At 36.8% G+C, this 17347-nt stretch overlaps 2 non-coding genes across 2 annotated transcripts; both read left to right on the forward strand.

Annotated features, from left to right (window-relative positions):
- Nucleotides 1-1573: 1573 nt before the first annotated feature.
- LOC141654195 (small nucleolar RNA R71) lies at nt 1574-1680 on the forward strand. Its single transcript, XR_012547759.1, has one exon. It is a non-coding gene; the product is annotated as a small nucleolar RNA R71 (small nucleolar RNA).
- A 14915-nt stretch (nt 1681-16595) lies between these two features.
- On the forward strand, nt 16596-16702 carry LOC141653992 (small nucleolar RNA R71). The gene has a single exon (XR_012547576.1). It is a non-coding gene; the product is annotated as a small nucleolar RNA R71 (small nucleolar RNA).
- The last annotated feature ends 645 nt before the right edge of the window (nt 16703-17347 follow it).

A 17347-nucleotide genomic window follows, 5' to 3' on the forward strand; every position in this document is an offset into this window, starting at 1 on the left:
TCTACCGAGAATGATCGGAATGTTGGAGTCTTCTTCCATGTCAACGATGACAAAGTCCACCGGGATGAAGAATTTGCCGATTCTCACGGGAACATCTTCTCATATCCCCAATGGTGTCTTCGTCGATCTATCGGCCATTTGGAGTGTGATGTTGGTACATTTAAGCTCTCCCATCCCTAGCCTTTTACTAACCGAATATGGCATAACACTCACGCTTGCTCCTAGATCACACAAAGCCTTGTTGATCGTGGTGTCGCCAATGGTACACGGTATTGAGAAGCTTCCCGGATCTTTAAGTTTTGGAGGTGAACTCCCTTGAAGGATTGCACTACTCACCTTAGTGAAGGCGATAGTTTCAAGCTTCCAGATCGACTTCTTTTTCGTAAGGATGTCCTTCATGTACTTTGCATAGGCCGGTACGTGATTAATTAATTTCGTGAAAGGAATCGAGACTTCCAAATTCTTCACAATTTCCATAAATTTCCCAAGTTGGTCATCGAACTTGGGCTTAGCTTGACGACTTGGGAATGGAAGTCTAATCATGATGGGCTCTTTCTCCTTGGCCTTCTCTTCACTTTTCTTTGAAACTTTTTCTTTTGTTGATTCTCCTCCCTTGGAGTTTTGCACAACTCCTTCTTTGTCACTAACTTCCACAACTTCATCCTCAACTTGCTTCTTCGGTCCCTCATAACTCGTACCACTCCTCAAGTGAATGGCACTAACCGTTTCATGTCTTGGGGGATTACCTTGAGGTGGTAATTGCCCCTTTTGTCTTTGAGAGTTTGAAGATGCTAGTTGGGTCAATTGAGTTTCCAACATTTTTGTGTGGGCTAGGATGTTGTTGATGGTGATATCTTTTGCTTGACTATCCTTTTGCATTTGAGTGAAAAATTCTTGTTGATTGTTTTGCATTTGGAGGACCGCTTTTTGAACATCAAAACCTTGGTCATTTTGTTGATTGTATGGAGTTTGACTTTGATAACCTTGGTTTTGGTTGTAAAAGGGTCTTTGATTTTGGTTTCCCATGGGAGGTGGGGTGTATGTTTGTTGAGGGTTTTGAACATTTTGGCTTTTGTATGAGAGATTTGGGTGGAATTTGGTGTTTTCATTGTAATAGTTGGAATAAGGGGTACCACTCTTGTATGCTTGAAAAGCATTCACTTGTTCATTTGTTCCCCTACATTCACTTTGGTCATGTCCCAAAGTTCCACAATTCTCACATATCCCACTTGGGATTGATGAAGATGCTACCATGGCATTAACATGATGCTTTGGTGATTTTGAGGCTTCTTCAAGTTTAGCCATAGCCTTTTCAAACTTCAAGTTAACGGTATCAATATGAGCACTAAGTTGAACACCTAATTGAGTAATAGAGTCCACTTCATGCTTTCCTCCTCTAGTAGCCTTGCGAGGTCTACTATATTGTGAATTATGGACCGCCATTTCCTCAATCTTGTTCCAAGTTTGATTATCGTCAACTTCGGTGAACATACCATTTGATCCCATGTTGAGAATGTTTCTTGAGTCTTCATAAAGACCGTTCCAAAATTGTTGTACCAAGAACCACTCACTAAGTCCATGATGAGGACATGAGCGACAAATTCCTTTGAACCGCTCCCAAGCTTCATACAAAGATTCTTCATCCCTTTGCTTAAAACCCGTAATTTGAGCTCTTAGCATGTTAGTCTTTTCCGGAGGGTATAATTTTTTGTAGAAAGCTAGAGCCAACTTCTTCCAAGAGTCAATTCCAAGAGTAGCCTTATCAAGGCCTTTCAACCATTGTTTTGCGGTGCCGATTAGAGAAAAAGAAAATAAGACCCATCGAATTTGGTCTTGAGTTACACCGGTTTGTGAAATCGCATCACAATAGTCACAAAAAGTCTCCATGTGAGAGTGAGGGTCTTCACTAGGCATGCCCCCAAATTGGCTTCTTTCGACTAATTGGATAAATGCGGATTTTGCAATGAAATTTCCGGTTAAGTGTTGTGGTGTGGGAGTACCATTGGGTAGGTTCTCCTCGGTTGGTACGGAATGTAATGAGAATTTAGGCATTGTGGGTTGATTTTGTGTTGGGTTTTGTGTTGGGTTCTCCTCACCTTCTCTTGTAAAAGGGTTGATGAACACAATATTGTTTGGTTGAATATCTACAACCTCACCAATACCTCTCAAAGTACCTCTAGCAAGTCTTCTATTGGTTGTCAAAGTCCTTTCAATTTCGTGATCAATGGGTAACAAGTTACCTTGTGATCTTCTAGACATGCAAAATATCAAACAACTTGAAAACAATTAGAACAAACCTTGAGGAGTTTTACTTCCCCAAGGCAAAGAAAGACAACTAATAACAATCTAAGAAAATCAAATCAAGTTAACACCGTCCCCGGCAACGGCACCATTTTTGGTCGTACTCACTTGGAGGTTTAGTTTTCGGTTACTTGTCGTTAAGAGCACCTAGACCAAAACAATATTTATAAATTCACAAACAACTCTACAATTAGTAAAGAGGCAAGTAAAGGTCGGATCCCAAGGGACGGGTATTGATGTAGGATTTTCGATTGCAAGTAGCGGTGTCTAGGGGTGTCACAATTTGGGGTTGAGATGAGAAGATCACTAAACTGAATAGCAATAAAAGTAAACAAGCGAGATAATTAGAACGAGATGTAAACAATTGATTGAAAGCACTAGGGTGTCACATAGTGGGCAAAGGCAAACTGAAGATGGATCTGAAGAAGATTGCCGCTATCAAGGACTGGGGAACCCCAGGGAATGTGTCTGAGCTCCGCTCTTTCTTGGGGCTCGCAAACTACTATCGAAGATTTATCCGAGCGTACTCAAAAATTGCTTCCCCGCTCACCGACTTGTTGAAGAAGGATAATAAGTGGGAGTGGTCTATCTACAAGAAGAGGGCCTTTGAGAAGCTCAAGGAAGCGGTGGTACAGGAACCGGTCTTGGCGTTGCCGGATATCACGAAGCCTTTTGAAGTTGAGACGGATGCATCTGATTACGCCCTCGGGGGGGTGCTACTCCAAGAGGGTCACCCTGTGGCTTTCGAGAGCAGAAAGTTTAATGGAGCCGAGACTCGTTATGCGGTACAAGAGAAAGAACTCCTAGCTATTGTTCATTGCTTGCGGGGATGGAGGCATTATTGTTGGGAAATGTGTCCTCAACAATAGTGCGATCACATGATTTAAATATCATTATTAAATCTCATTTTTAAGAATACATGTGGGATGTAATATTTTACATGTCAACTGGTCCACACATATCGGTAATGATTGGCTGACTAGAGTTTGACATTACTGTCGTGCGACGGTGGTGATCAGTTGATCCCCTTAGGTCATACCTATAGGGAAATACTCTTAATTGATTATTTAATTAATCGTATACCGATATGAGTTAATTAAATTGCTTAAAATTGACGGATGATTTTGTGAGTATAATTTACGTATCTTATTGTAAATATGATTAAATAAGACACGGTCTAAGTAATTGAATTATTTTATTACTTGGGTGAAATTATTGTTTAAAGAAACAATTGAAACGGAATGAATAAATTATTATAAATACAGAATGTTGTAGTTTATAATTTGGAAACCATTTTGGTACAAGTAATTACGAATTACTAGTCGATTTTGTATATGACATATTTTATGAGTATGTTGATTTTTAATATGTTAAAAATACATTACAATTTCATATGTCAAGTAACATGTCACATATGTTACAATTGACAAATGACAAAATAAAATGGACCATCCATTTTATTTTGTATGTACCGAAATTTTAAGGAGTTAGTGGAATAAAATTGTGTTAATTGTTTAGTGGTAGACACAATGATAAAAGCTAACTAGTAGGCTTGCATGCCTAGCTTTTGAGAAGAGCGAAAACTAAAGGCATTGGGCATGCTACCCAAGGCCAATGTTTCGGCCACCCTAAGGAAAGAAAAGAGTTTTTCTTTTTCCAATTCATTCATTCATAATATACAACAATTTTTCTAGAGTAAGAAAATTAATATGTTCTCTACATCTTATGAGATTTCTAGAGAAATAAATCACAAAATTCCTCTTCTCTCAACCGAAATATATGAGAGAACAAAAATATTTTGTGTCATATTTTTAAGTAAGACTAATTTTAATACTAGATCATATTATTTTAGTCTTTAAGATGTATTCCTTGGGTATATGCTTTTAGGAGGGATTCTATACTTGAATCCTTGTTCTTCCATTTGGAAAGCTCAAGAACAAAAGAAAAGGAGATTTCTTTTGTGCCCATTTGAACCGAAATTTCAATGTAAGGATATGATTTCTTCTCTTTTATTATATTGTTTGCATGCATAAAATCCACATTTAATTTTATGACAAATTAATTTTGACATATAAGAGTATGTTAGTATGTATATGAATCTACATTTCCTTCAATCGGTATCAAGAGCCACGGTTGTTTGCATGCAAATCGGTTAAAAGTTTTTCCGAGTTATAAGAATAACAAATAAAACTTATAAAATTTGTGTTATTATGAGATATCACGAAATCAATCCATGCATGTTAATATTTCTGGTCCTAAAATATTTTAGGATATTTTGGTTAATTTTTCGGATTTTTATTGTTCATAATTTACTATAATGACATTTAAATGTGATTTTATGAGTAAAAATGTCATTTTTGGTCTAAAATTAGCTATACTTCGAATTTTCACTTGGTTTTTGGATATGTTGTCACATATATTATTTTGAGATAACCTGTAAATTTTCATAATTTTTGGACTTGTTATGCTCGAAAAATGAATTTTTCATTATTAAATTCGGATTTAGGTGAAAAATAGGTTAATATGAGTTAAATTTCGAATCTGGTCATAGAAAATTAATATGTTGTCACATGCAATTTTACAAGATGTGTGTAAAATAATTGGCTATAAAGAAGTCTTTTTGCATGATTTATGGATTTTTGAAGAAAAATAGCATAAATAGTGACATTATTAGTGAAAAATTAATAAAACATAAATCTATGACTTAGGAAAAACGTCTAATGTTGCATTTTATTATCTTTTTCAGATCTAAAATTGAAAAGTTAGTGAAAATAATTTTTCCATGTTTTTATGATTATTTTATTAAAAATCGATAAACCGCAACATTGTTTTTCCGGTAAAAATTTCGAAATTTTTAACCTAAGATTTTGAACATTATGAGTGTCATGGAATTTTTCCAGAATGTTCATGAATTTAAATTTTGAATTTTGAATTTATTTGAAATTTTGTGATTTATTTGAAGTTCAATAGCTTATTTTTGTAATTTTGGTCCATTTATGAACAAATTTGTAAATAAAGGTTAATTATGGTCAAATTATTAGTGAAGACTATATTTTGAGTCCTAAGAGGTTAGGGTAATTAACTTATACATAAATATGAGTTTATGTATTTTTGTGATTATAAAATGTTGAAATCACGCAAATCCGTAAAAACCGAGTAATATACGATATTGGCTAATTAAAGGCGATTTAGCATAAAATTGAGCATGTTCATACATATAATAATGCTGCATTTTCTTTATGATTGTCATAATTTTAATTTATGTAATTTTGAATTATGTAATTTTACTTAGTATGGCCTTAGATTTTAATTGGTATTTCCCGAAATGTATGGGAATATCGATTCGGTTGTAATTTTTATTGTGATCTCGTATCACCGTTTTGTAATTTAATAGATTTATTTTATTTTAGTTACAAATGTATAATAGGAAATTATGTAATTTATTATGTAATTTTATTCATTCCGGAGTTCCCAAAGACGGATTTCTTCAAGAATGGCGATACATAAAGACGGTGTTGCCTCGAGATGCGTGCCACAACCGAAGTTCAAGGGACCAATGGAGTTGGTTTCCGAATATGTAATAGTTAAATAGTTTTTCTATTTTAGGAAAGGCCATACTAGGATTTATTTATTTTATGCTTGCATTTTATTTTATGTCACATGCATCGCTAAATCGCCATAACTAAACATGCATCCTTATTTTATCGAGTTTATCGACCGTGTCAATTCGAATTATCGTAGTTCACCGCTTTAGTTCACTTAAAACGTGATAGATAATAAATTGACATGACCTCTCGCTAAAACAATTAATTGAGACATAGCCTTACCAAATAGTAGAAACCATGAAAACCTATTTCGCGAGGGAGTGCACTCGGCTACCCCGGGTACAAACCTTGTTACGTAGGGGAAGTGGGTGATAAATGTCTAATCCACCGAATTCATGTTGATGAGGGTTTCATCGGCTACCCCGTGCCTAAGTTAATGTGAGTTTGGACAATGGACACATTTATTCGAAATTTGGATTGAACTCAACAAAAGTAATTGATAAGGGTTTCATCGGCTACCCCGTGCCCTTGTTGATGTGTTTTGGGCTATAGATAAATATTAGAGTAATTTTATCGACCAAGAGTTCTAAAAGTAGAATCGATTAAAAGGTTAATCCACCGAGTTATATTGATGAGGGTTTCATCGGCTACCCCGTGCCTAAGTTGATATGAATTTGGGTCTTGGAATCATTTATCATAGTTGGGTAGAGGTCACTATGTAAATGCTTTACTTGTTATTTACAAGTATTAATATAACGATAAATGTTTTGTTTTCACTATTCTGTTATTATTGTTCTGTTTCTTTACCACAATTCATATACGATATCATTTCGATCTTGACTCAAATCTCCATTATAACATCGTAACTAAAGACAAATATGAATTTGCTTCTAAAACCTCATACGAACCATTGCTAAGGATCTCTTGTAAAGAGTATAGATTAAAGTTATTCATTATCAAACAGGTTTTTGATTCTTGACTAACACTTCTACTTACAATGGATTATGTTTCATATACTTAATTGAATTAAGTACCTTGAAGTGATAAATTGTTTTGGTGATTAGATTTTCAGAATTCGTAATTGACCAAAATAACGCAACCACTTCAATGAAAGTTTTAAGACTAAAACGAACAAATGAAGAGTAATCTTCATGAATTCAATTTTGCTTCTCAAAGCAAAGACTCATTGAAATGAGTGGGAGCATTCTCTTAAACCGTTAAGATGAGGACGAGGTTAAAGAAGTAAAATTAATATGGAATTAATACAAGGTTATGTTAAAGGTAAAGTTGTTGAGAATGACGATAATAAACCTATCAATTCCGACCGATAAAGTTTCCATTGTCTTAAATGTTGGACACGAGAAAGGAAACTACCCCAAATTATTGAAGAATCAACAAGTTAGTTGTGGGACATCTAATGGGACCTTCTTCTTTAAATGTTTATTTGATTAAACATAAATTTTTGCTAGTCCTACTTCGTCAATATTAGAAACCGGTGGTGGTTTTCATCATTATGTTTGATACATGGGATGATAAGAATATGACGACTAGCGACAATAATGTCGAGAGATAGAGTAATTGTGTACTCAATCTAGTTTTTGGATTTAAAGTTGTACTTAATTGTGACTATTAAGTGCATAAACTCTAAATAAGAATATAAACTTGTTAAGATACAAAAGAGGTTTTCACTTTTGTGACCCTATACACCACGACTTGATGTATGGCTAGCCCATCATCAAGGTGAGTATATTCTAAACCAAACTAGAACGATATATCATGAAGATGATGCAAGACTCAAATTGGTAACCCAAGATTAAACCTTAAATTTTGGAATGATGAACGTAAAGAGTTATCGAGTACTCTTGAAACCATTAGATTGTTAATGGTATATGCGTATCTTGTATTCAAAGCAAGATGTCTCGTGCCTTTTGGTTGAAAAGGAGATCGAGGTTATAAATCATTGATCCATAATAGGTTGATCATTCTCTTTTACCAACGATTTAAGTTGACGCTAATGTGTTAACTTAATAAGGTAAATAGAAAATCTTTAAAGAAGTTTAAAGAGTTAAAGAAATCACGAATTAGTCGTGATGGGATTATCAAAGTGAAGACTTTGATATAAGCCAAAGCAAATGTGATATAGTATCACAAGTTAATCTCTCTTAACACACATTATGGGACAATGTGTGGTTGGATAAGAAATCAAACGCTATTCGATATGGTTTGGACTTGATCAAGTTTACTTTGAGTTACTTGATCCCTTGGGGATTTTATCATTTTGTCTAAATTATGTTCCACTAAATCATATGAGATATGAAATGGTAAGGGTACCATATTTGTAAGTTTTCACAAGAAACAAATGCTCATTTTTTCTTTTCTCACGAGTACGACGGGTTTGCGGCTCGTGAAGCTGTCTTTCTAAAATACAAGTTTATTTTAGAAGACAGAGTGGGAGAAATTATTCAAAAGCCACAAAGAATGCCACAGAGAATGTTATGTCGCAAGAAACTGGTCTTTCTTGGCTACATGAGACGTTTTGTGTAAAATATTGTTTCTTTAAAACCTAGGAGGTTAAATTCGTCCCTTGTTAAAAATGATGAATTCATGTTACTTTTAAGAAAGTAAAAAGCTTATAACTTACAAAAGAAATTGGTTGATTCAAGTTGATTACTTCTAGAAAGTAATGAACATATGACTTACATAAGAGTGTTTAAGTCACAACTCAATACAAGGCCTAGAGCCGTGAAAATCCGAAACGAAAGGGCTTGATTAGTGACAAAGGGTTTTGCACTAATAAAGAGATATTTCAAAGCAAGATTGGTTGCAAAGGGTTTTGCACTAGTTGAAATGCTTAAGTCTATTTGGATCTTCTTAAGGATTGTGTTTCATTATGAGGTTATGAAATACGTAGCAAGTGAATCTAAAACCCGCTTCTTCAATAGAAGGAATGTATTCAATACATATCATGAGTTTAGTAGATTCTTGCAATCCTAAGATAATGTGAAACTTAAGAGAGGGTCTTAAGTAGGACATCAATGAGTTAGAATCAACATTTTGATCATGTGATAAAACATTTCTCGATAAGTCAAGAAGTTGTGTTTATACATGAAGTTTAGTGGGAGTTACGGAAATTTTAATTAGTCCGATATGTGGATGACATATTGATCATTGAGAATGATTTAAGACTTTTGGAGTATTATAATACATCTGGAATATCCGGATTTATGAAGATAAATCCACATGATATTAGCGTCAAGAAGAAGTCTTATGTTGATAAGATTCATGACTAGTTCAATTAAATTGAACATATTTGATTGATTCCATTTGCTTCCATTGCCGGATCAATTAAATGAGTAATGATGTATAACACTTCATATACTTTGAGTATGATGAATTGTTTTCAAAATCGAATTAAGTAATCTTTACCAAGTAAGCTATAAAGATTACCCTTAAGTGCTGCGAAGCATTAAGGAAGTAAAGCAAAGTGTTTATGATGCAATATTGTGTAAGGGTGTTACACAAGTGACAATTGACAATTGAGATTGCGCATGGTTTCCGACAAAACCATAATCAAAATACATTAGGATGGTTAAGATACCATTGTGGCAATGTTAATTAAGAAGTAGATTTTCTAGAATCGTTCTAGGCAATAAAGAACAATGAGTGATGTTTATAACGGAAATTGAGTACACTTGTGATCATGAGATGTGCAAGAAGGATGAGTCCCGCACACTGTGAAAACAGTGGGAGCTATTCTTAGGCTAGAGGGCCTATGTCTTGATTGGATCTCGACACGTACTTTAAAGTTTTGTAATGCAAATGTATAAATTACAAAAGGAAAACGAGTATGTAGTGAGGTTGAGTAAGGTACAAGAAATTGATAAAACCTACTAACCAAAGCCTTCTTAAAGGCTAAACATGATGAGTCATGTCATTTCAATTGAATTGAAATGAACAACTACGTACAAGATCAAATTAGATTATAGAACATGAAATAGTAATCAGGCATTGACTATTCATGTGTGATAATCGCATTTGTCGTTCGAGTTTTATTTTAAAACTCTTTTATTATACTTTGTTACATCCAAACGGGTTGTGGAGACAATTGAACCCCGTTAAAGTGAACACGGATTAGCATTGTATTCGCCCATAGTCACTTGTATGAGGTGACGTCTCGAAGTGACTAGAGTGTGATGCGATTGATGGCAAGTTCAAGTGCCATACAGTCATGTGAGATGACTAGTCGATCACATAGGCAGACTGTTAGGAACACTTTGTCGGGCCTTATGACCGCTTATAGAGTTCGGCAATTTATATAGCTGCTCGTGGCGAGAGCTACTATAGTATTCTAATGAGTCGATTCTTTTGACTAAAGACTATTCACCTAAGATGGCATAGTTTCAGATTAACTTTGATTTGTGTTACTACGACCTTCGTAAATGGGGTCAAATGGGCATATTTTGGGTTATGATGGCTATGGCTAGTCGAAGGGAATGAGTGCGATAGGAATTGTCCACCCCTTGTCAGGGTTATAACAATATCTCAGGGCCACTCGAGGAGTAATGAACTGGAAATGCGTGGCCACGCTCGGAAGGTATCTATGATAGATAAATCCGGTCAATCAGTTATTCTCCAGATCGAGGAAACCACTCTCGATATGATCACTTGCAAGTACGACCTGAAAGACACCTTGCATTGAGTGGGAGATAGTAATAGGACAAGAGAATTGGTGACGCACACTTGTCGAGGACAAGTGGGAGATTGTTGGGAAATGTGTCCTCAACAATAGTGCGATCACATGATTTAAATATCATTATTAAATCTCATTTTTAAGAATACATGTGGGATGTAATATTTTACATGTCAACTGGTCCACACATATCGGTAATGATTGGCTGACTAGAGTTTGACATTACTGTCGTGCGACGGTGGTGATCAGTTGATCCCCTTAGGTCATACCTATAGGGAAATACTCTTAATTGATTATTTAATTAATCGTATACCGATATGAGTTAATTAAATTGCTTAAAATTGACGGATGATTTTGTGAGTATAATTTACGTATCTTATTGTAAATATGATTAAATAAGACACGGTCTAAGTAATTGAATTATTTTATTACTTGGGTGAAATTATTGTTTAAAGAAACAATTGAAACGGAATGAATAAATTATTATAAATACAGAATGTTGTAGTTTATAATTTGGAAACCATTTTGGTACAAGTAATTACGAATTACTAGTCGATTTTGTATATGACATATTTTATGAGTATGTTGATTTTTAATATGTTAAAAATACATTACAATTTCATATGTCAAGTAACATGTCACATATGTTACAATTGACAAATGACAAAATAAAATGGACCATCCATTTTATTTTGTATGTACCGAAATTATAAGGAGTTAGTGGAATAAAATTGTGTTAATTGTTTAGTGGTAGACACAATGATAAAAGCTAACTAGTAGGCTTGCATGCCTAGCTTTTGAGAAGAGCAAAAACTAAAGGCATTGGGCATGCTACCCAAGGCCAATGTTTCGGCCACCCTAAGGAAAGAAAAGAGTTTTTCTTTTTCCAATTCATTCATTCATAATATACAACAATTTTTCTAGAGTAAGAAAATTAATATGTTCTCTACATCTTATGAGATTTCTAGAGAAATAAATCACAAAATTCCTCTTCTCTCAACCGAAATATATGAGAGAACAAAAATATTTTGTGTCATATTTTTAAGTAAGACTAATTTTAATACTAGATCATATTATTTTAGTCTTTAAGATGTATTCCTTGGGTATATGCTTTTGGGAGGGATTCTATACTTGAATCCTTGTTCTTCCATTTGGAAAGCTCAAGAACAAAAGAAAAGGAGATTTCTTTTGTGCCCATTTGAACCGAAATTTCAATGTAAGGATATGATTTCTTCTCTTTTATTATATTGTTTGCATGCATAAAATCCACATTTAATTTTATGACAAATTAATTTTGACATATAAGAGTATGTTAGTATGTATATGAATCTACATTTCCTTCAATTATCTCTTGGGATCAAAGTTCGTTGTCAAGACTGATAATACCGCAGCATCTCACTTCTTGACTCAGCCCAAGCTGACAAGCCGACAAGCTAGATGGCAAGAAGTGTTGGCAGAGTTCGATGTGGAATTCGCTTACAGACCAGGAGCCGCAAACAGAGTCGCTGATGCCCTTAGCCGAAGATGTGATTTGGCTACATTGCACACGATTGCTCATTTGTCTACCACCACAGTGGCTACCGACATTTAGGCTAAGGTGAAAGAGCACCTCGACCTGGACCCAGTGGCAAGGAATTTGAAACAATTAGCCATCGAAGGGAAGACTCGCAAATTTTGGATGGAGGATGGCCTCTTGTGCACGAAGGGACATCGGATCTTTGTTCCAAAAGCGGCAGGGCTGCGAAAGATTCTCTTGCAAGAGTGCCACGATACATTGTGTGCAGGTCATCCGGGGTGGCAGAGAACCTTATGCCTCGAAGAGAAGCTACTGCGGCGCGAGATGAAGGATGATGTCATGGAGTACACAAAGACTGTCGATCGCCAACAAGACAAGGGAGAGAAACAGAAGCCGGGGGGGGGGGCTACTAAATCCCTTACCGGTACCAACTCGTCCATGGGAAAGTATTTCGATGGACTTCATATCTGGGTTACCGAAGGTAGGGGCTCTCAGTGTGATCCTTGTCGTTGTGGATCGCTTCTCGAAGTATGCCACATTCATTCCCCTTCCGAAGACGTGCAGTGCTGAAGAGATGGCCACGATGTTCTTCAAGAATGTTGTGAAATATTGGGGACTACCTCAAAGTATAGTCAGTGATCGTGACTCTCGCTTCACGGGACTATTTTGGGGAGAATTGTTCCAGCTCCTGGGCTCTAAACTTCGGATGTCCTCAAGTTACCATCCTCAAACAGATGGCCAGACGGAAAGATTCAATAGCATGTTGGAAGAGTACTTGAGACATTTTGTGGGCGCAACCCAGATGGAGTGGGTGCGCCTCCTAGATGTTGCCCAGTTCTGTTTTAATGTTCAAACGAGCTCCTCTTCTAACAAGAGCCCGTTTGAGCTTGTCACAGGTCAACAACCATTATTGCCTCCCACAGTTGCTGATTCTTATGGTGGTCGGACGAAGAAAGCTCACGAGTTTGCTAAAGAATGGAATGTCAATGCTGAGATTGCTCGCGCTTACTTGGAGAAGGCATCCCGCCGCATGAAGAAGTAGGCAGATGTGAACCGGAGGCCAAGAGAGTTTAAGGTAGGCGACATGGTCATGGTGAAGTTGAATAAGGAGCAGATGAGATTTCTTAGGGGAAGAGACAAGCGGCTGGTGCGAAAGTATGAAGGCCTCATCCAAGTGATCAAGCGGATTGGGGACGTTGCTTACAAGCTTGACCGCCCTGCCTGGATGAAGTGTCACTCGGTCTTCCATGTGAGCTGCTTGAAGCCGTACCATCCAGATCCCGAAGATCCAACCCGCAACAAGAGCAAGCGCGCCAACATCTGTTCCAATCAACTCGAGAAGCAAGAAATTATTGTTGTGATGGATCGAGTTGGTTTATATCTTACAATCCTAGGAAGGTTTGGGTCCCGGAGCCGAATCGATTAGATTGTACAACACCTACAAGTCAACTTAATCCTCCCTACTCAACTATATGCATGGTCTAATGAGACTCGAGTTGGTTTATTTCTTACAAGTCTCATTGAAAAGGTAAGTGATGGGTAAAAAATACAAGGATTCATAGGCTTGCATTTCATCAAACATAACATGTGCATAAGTTAAGATCACAACAAGCAAGCAAATAAACTATGAAAACATATTAATTTCAGCATGAATCATCCCCCATGTTGGTTTCCCCTAATTACCCATTAACCCTAGTTAAGGAAACTACTCACTCATTATCAAGTTTGACATGTTAACAAGGTTGTCAATCACATTAACAAAGCAAAACATGATGAATAAATGAAGATGATTAACAATAATTAAAAAGGGATTAAGAGGATTATACCTACTAATGATTCCAATAATAAAGCAAAGAATAATAGAAGTACTTGATGAATGATTGGAAGGTTGTCAATCTCCCAATAATAACCTAATAATCTTCAATTACCCAAAATAAAAGATTAACAAAAGAGAAATTAAGGAAATGAGATTTGTATTAATATTTGATTAGAAGTTGATTACAAGATTAAAGAGAGATTAGATTGATATAAACTATACTAAAGATTGATATGAAGAACATGATTATCTAATTAGACTAATGGGGTATTTATAGTGGGGATTAGGTACACAAACTAGGGTTTACTAAGGGCTTAAATGACGATTAAGTCCTTGAGGAATCGCTCCTCTCAAAAGAGATGTCGGTCTCCTTTTTGCCGGTCTTTCATAAATATGCGCATCTTTCACGGAGGGAAGAAAAAGGACGTATGGGACCGTAAGGGAATCCGAGCGTCCAAGGTGTCTGGACAGGCGGATTTCCTTGTGGCAGGACGGGCGGATTGTTGGGCAGGACGAGCGGATTGTGGCGTTGCTGGACGGGCGTCCCTTCAGCAAAGACGCTCGGATTCCCCTCGTGTTGGACGGGCGTCTTGCCTAGTTAGACGGGCGGATTGTGTCACAGCTTTCCTTTCTTCTTTTCTTCTTCCAATAATCCTCCGGGATTTAGTCGGGGATGCAAGGATTTATTCATCATTGCCCATCTACTATAATATGTACAAAGGCCTTCTAGTCTTATCTTCGCTTTGATGCTTGGTCATTAGATTCGATCAATTTAGCTCCATTTTGCCATGAAAATGCAAGGTTCGCACTCCTCTCCTACCAAGGAAACAAAACCTCAAAGAATATGCAAAACAAAGGACTAAAGATAGTAAATGACCCAATTATGCACTAAAAAGCATAGGAACGAGGCTAATTCGGGGACTAAATATGCTCAAATAATGGTCACATCACTTTTCCTCCTCTTGCATACCCCTTATTCTTGTGTTGTTGGCTCTCGTTCTTGCCTCCTCTTCATACTAGTCCATCCAATATCGTCAAAAATCTTCCAAATATGCACGGAAGAGGGGGAAATTCCGCCTCATTTATCTCCTTTTCTACAAAACATATGAAATGCACTAGAAAAGCAAATAGGAAGGTTTTGACGGATAAAATGGCCATGAAATGTTATAATAGTATGCAAAATAGGCTCAATTAGGGGAATAAATGTGCGCCAATAATAGTCACATCACAATTCTCACGGGCACATCCTCCCATACCCCTAAGGGTATCTATGTTGATAGATACGCCATTTGAAGAGTAATGTTGGTGCATTTGAGCTCTCCCATTCCTAGCCTCTTACATACCGAGTATGGCATGACACTTACACTTGCTCCAAGGTCACATAATGCGTTGTTGATTGTAGTGTCGCCAATGGTGCATGGAATAGAAAAACTTCCCGGATCTTTGAGTTTTGGAGGGGAACTTCCTTGAAGAATAGCACTACTCACTTTGGTAAAGGCAATAGTCTCTAGCTTTCGGATGGATTTCTTCTTGGTAAGAATATCTTTCATGTATTTTGCATAAGCCGGAATATGATTGATCAATTCCATGAATGGGATTGAGACTTCTAAGTTCTTCACAATTTCCATGAACTTTCCAAGTTGCTCATCAAACTTAGGGTTAGCTTGACGACTTGGGAATGGAAGTCTAATCACAATAGGCTCTTTTTCGTTAGCCTTCTCTTCATTCTTCTTCTTTGAAGCTTCATTGGTGGTGGGATCTACCTCCTTAGAGTTCTCCACAACTCTTTGCTTGTCACTAGCATCCACAATATCTTTATCAATTGGCCTCTTCAGCCCCTCATATCTTATACCGCTCCTCAAATGGATGGCACTAACCGTCTCATGTCTTGGGGGATTACCTTGAGGCGGTAATTGCCCCTTTTGTCTTTGAGAGCTAAAAGATGCTAATTGAGTCATTTGAGTTTCTAGCATTTTGGTGTGGGCAAGCATGTTGTTGATGGTGGTTTCTTTAACTTGGCTATCTTTTTGCATTTGGGTGAAAAATTCTTGTTGATTCTTTTGCATTTGGAGGACCACTTTTTGAACATCAAAGCTTTTGTAATTGGATTGTTTGTAGGAAGGTTGATTTTGATAACCTTGGCTTTGGTTGAAAAAGGATCTTTGAGCTTGGTTTCTCATTGGAGGTGGGGTGTATATTGGTTGGGGGTTTTGGACATTTTGGCTCTTGTATGAATGATTTGGATAGAATTTGGTATTCTCATTATAGTAGTTGGAATAAGGGGTGTCATTCTTGTATGCTTGGAAAGCATTCACTTGTTCATTTGTTCCCCTACATTCACTTTGCTCATGTCCCAAGGTTCCACAACTTTCACATACTCCACTTGGAATTGAGGATAATGCCACCATAGCATTTACATGTTGTTTGGGTGATTTGGAAGCTTCATCAAGCTTAGCCATGACCTTCTCAAACTTCAAATTGATGGTGTCGATATAAGCACTTAGTTGAGCACCCAATTGTGTGATGGAATCTACCTCATGCCTTCCTCCTCTAGTGGCCTTTCGAGGCCTACTATATTGAGAATTATGAACCGCAATCTCTTTGATTTTGGACAATGTTTGATTGTTATCAACTTCGATAAACATCCCATTGGATCCCATATTGAGAATATTGCGGGAATCTTCATATAGACCATTCCAAAATTGTTGCGCAAGGAACCACTCACTAAGCCCATGGTGTGGACAAGAACGACAAGTGTCCTTAAATCTCTCCCATGCTTCATACAATGATTCTTCATCCCTTTGCTTGAACCCGGTGATTTGGGCTCTCAACATATTAGTCTTCTCCGGAGGATAGAATTTCTTGTAGAAGGCAAGTGCTAACTTCTTCCATGAATCAATACCAAGGGTAGCCTTGTCTAGGCTCTTCAACCATTGCTTTGCGGCACCGATCAAATAAAAAGGAAACAATACCCATCGGATTTGGTCTTGAGTAACTCCGGTTTGAGAAATAGCATCACAATAGTCACAAAAAGTCTCCATATGTGAATGCGGGTCTTCACTAGGCATCCCTCCAAATTGGCTTCTCTCAACTAATTTTATGAATGCGGATTTGGCAATGAAATTACCGGTTAAATGTGGTAGTGTAGGAGTACCATTTGGTAGGTTCTCCTCAGTTGGTACGAAATGTGATGAAAATTTAGGCATTGTGGGTTGATTTTGTGGTTGGTTTTGAATTGGGTTATCCTCTCCTTCTCTTGAAAAAGGGTTGACAAACTCAATGTTATTTGGTTGAATGTCCACAATCTCTCCAATACCTACAACTCTTGAATTACCTCTAGTGACTCTTCTATTGTTGGTTAAGGTCCTTTCAATCTCGAAATCAATAGGTAATAAATTACCTTGTGATCTCCTAGTCATGCAAAATATCAAACAACTCGAAAATAATTAGAACAACCTTGAGAGGATTGACTTCCTCAA

The sequence above is a fragment of the Silene latifolia genome, chromosome 4, assembly GCF_048544455.1.
Source record: "Silene latifolia isolate original U9 population chromosome 4, ASM4854445v1, whole genome shotgun sequence".
Classification (NCBI taxonomy): domain Eukaryota; kingdom Viridiplantae; phylum Streptophyta; class Magnoliopsida; order Caryophyllales; family Caryophyllaceae; genus Silene; species Silene latifolia.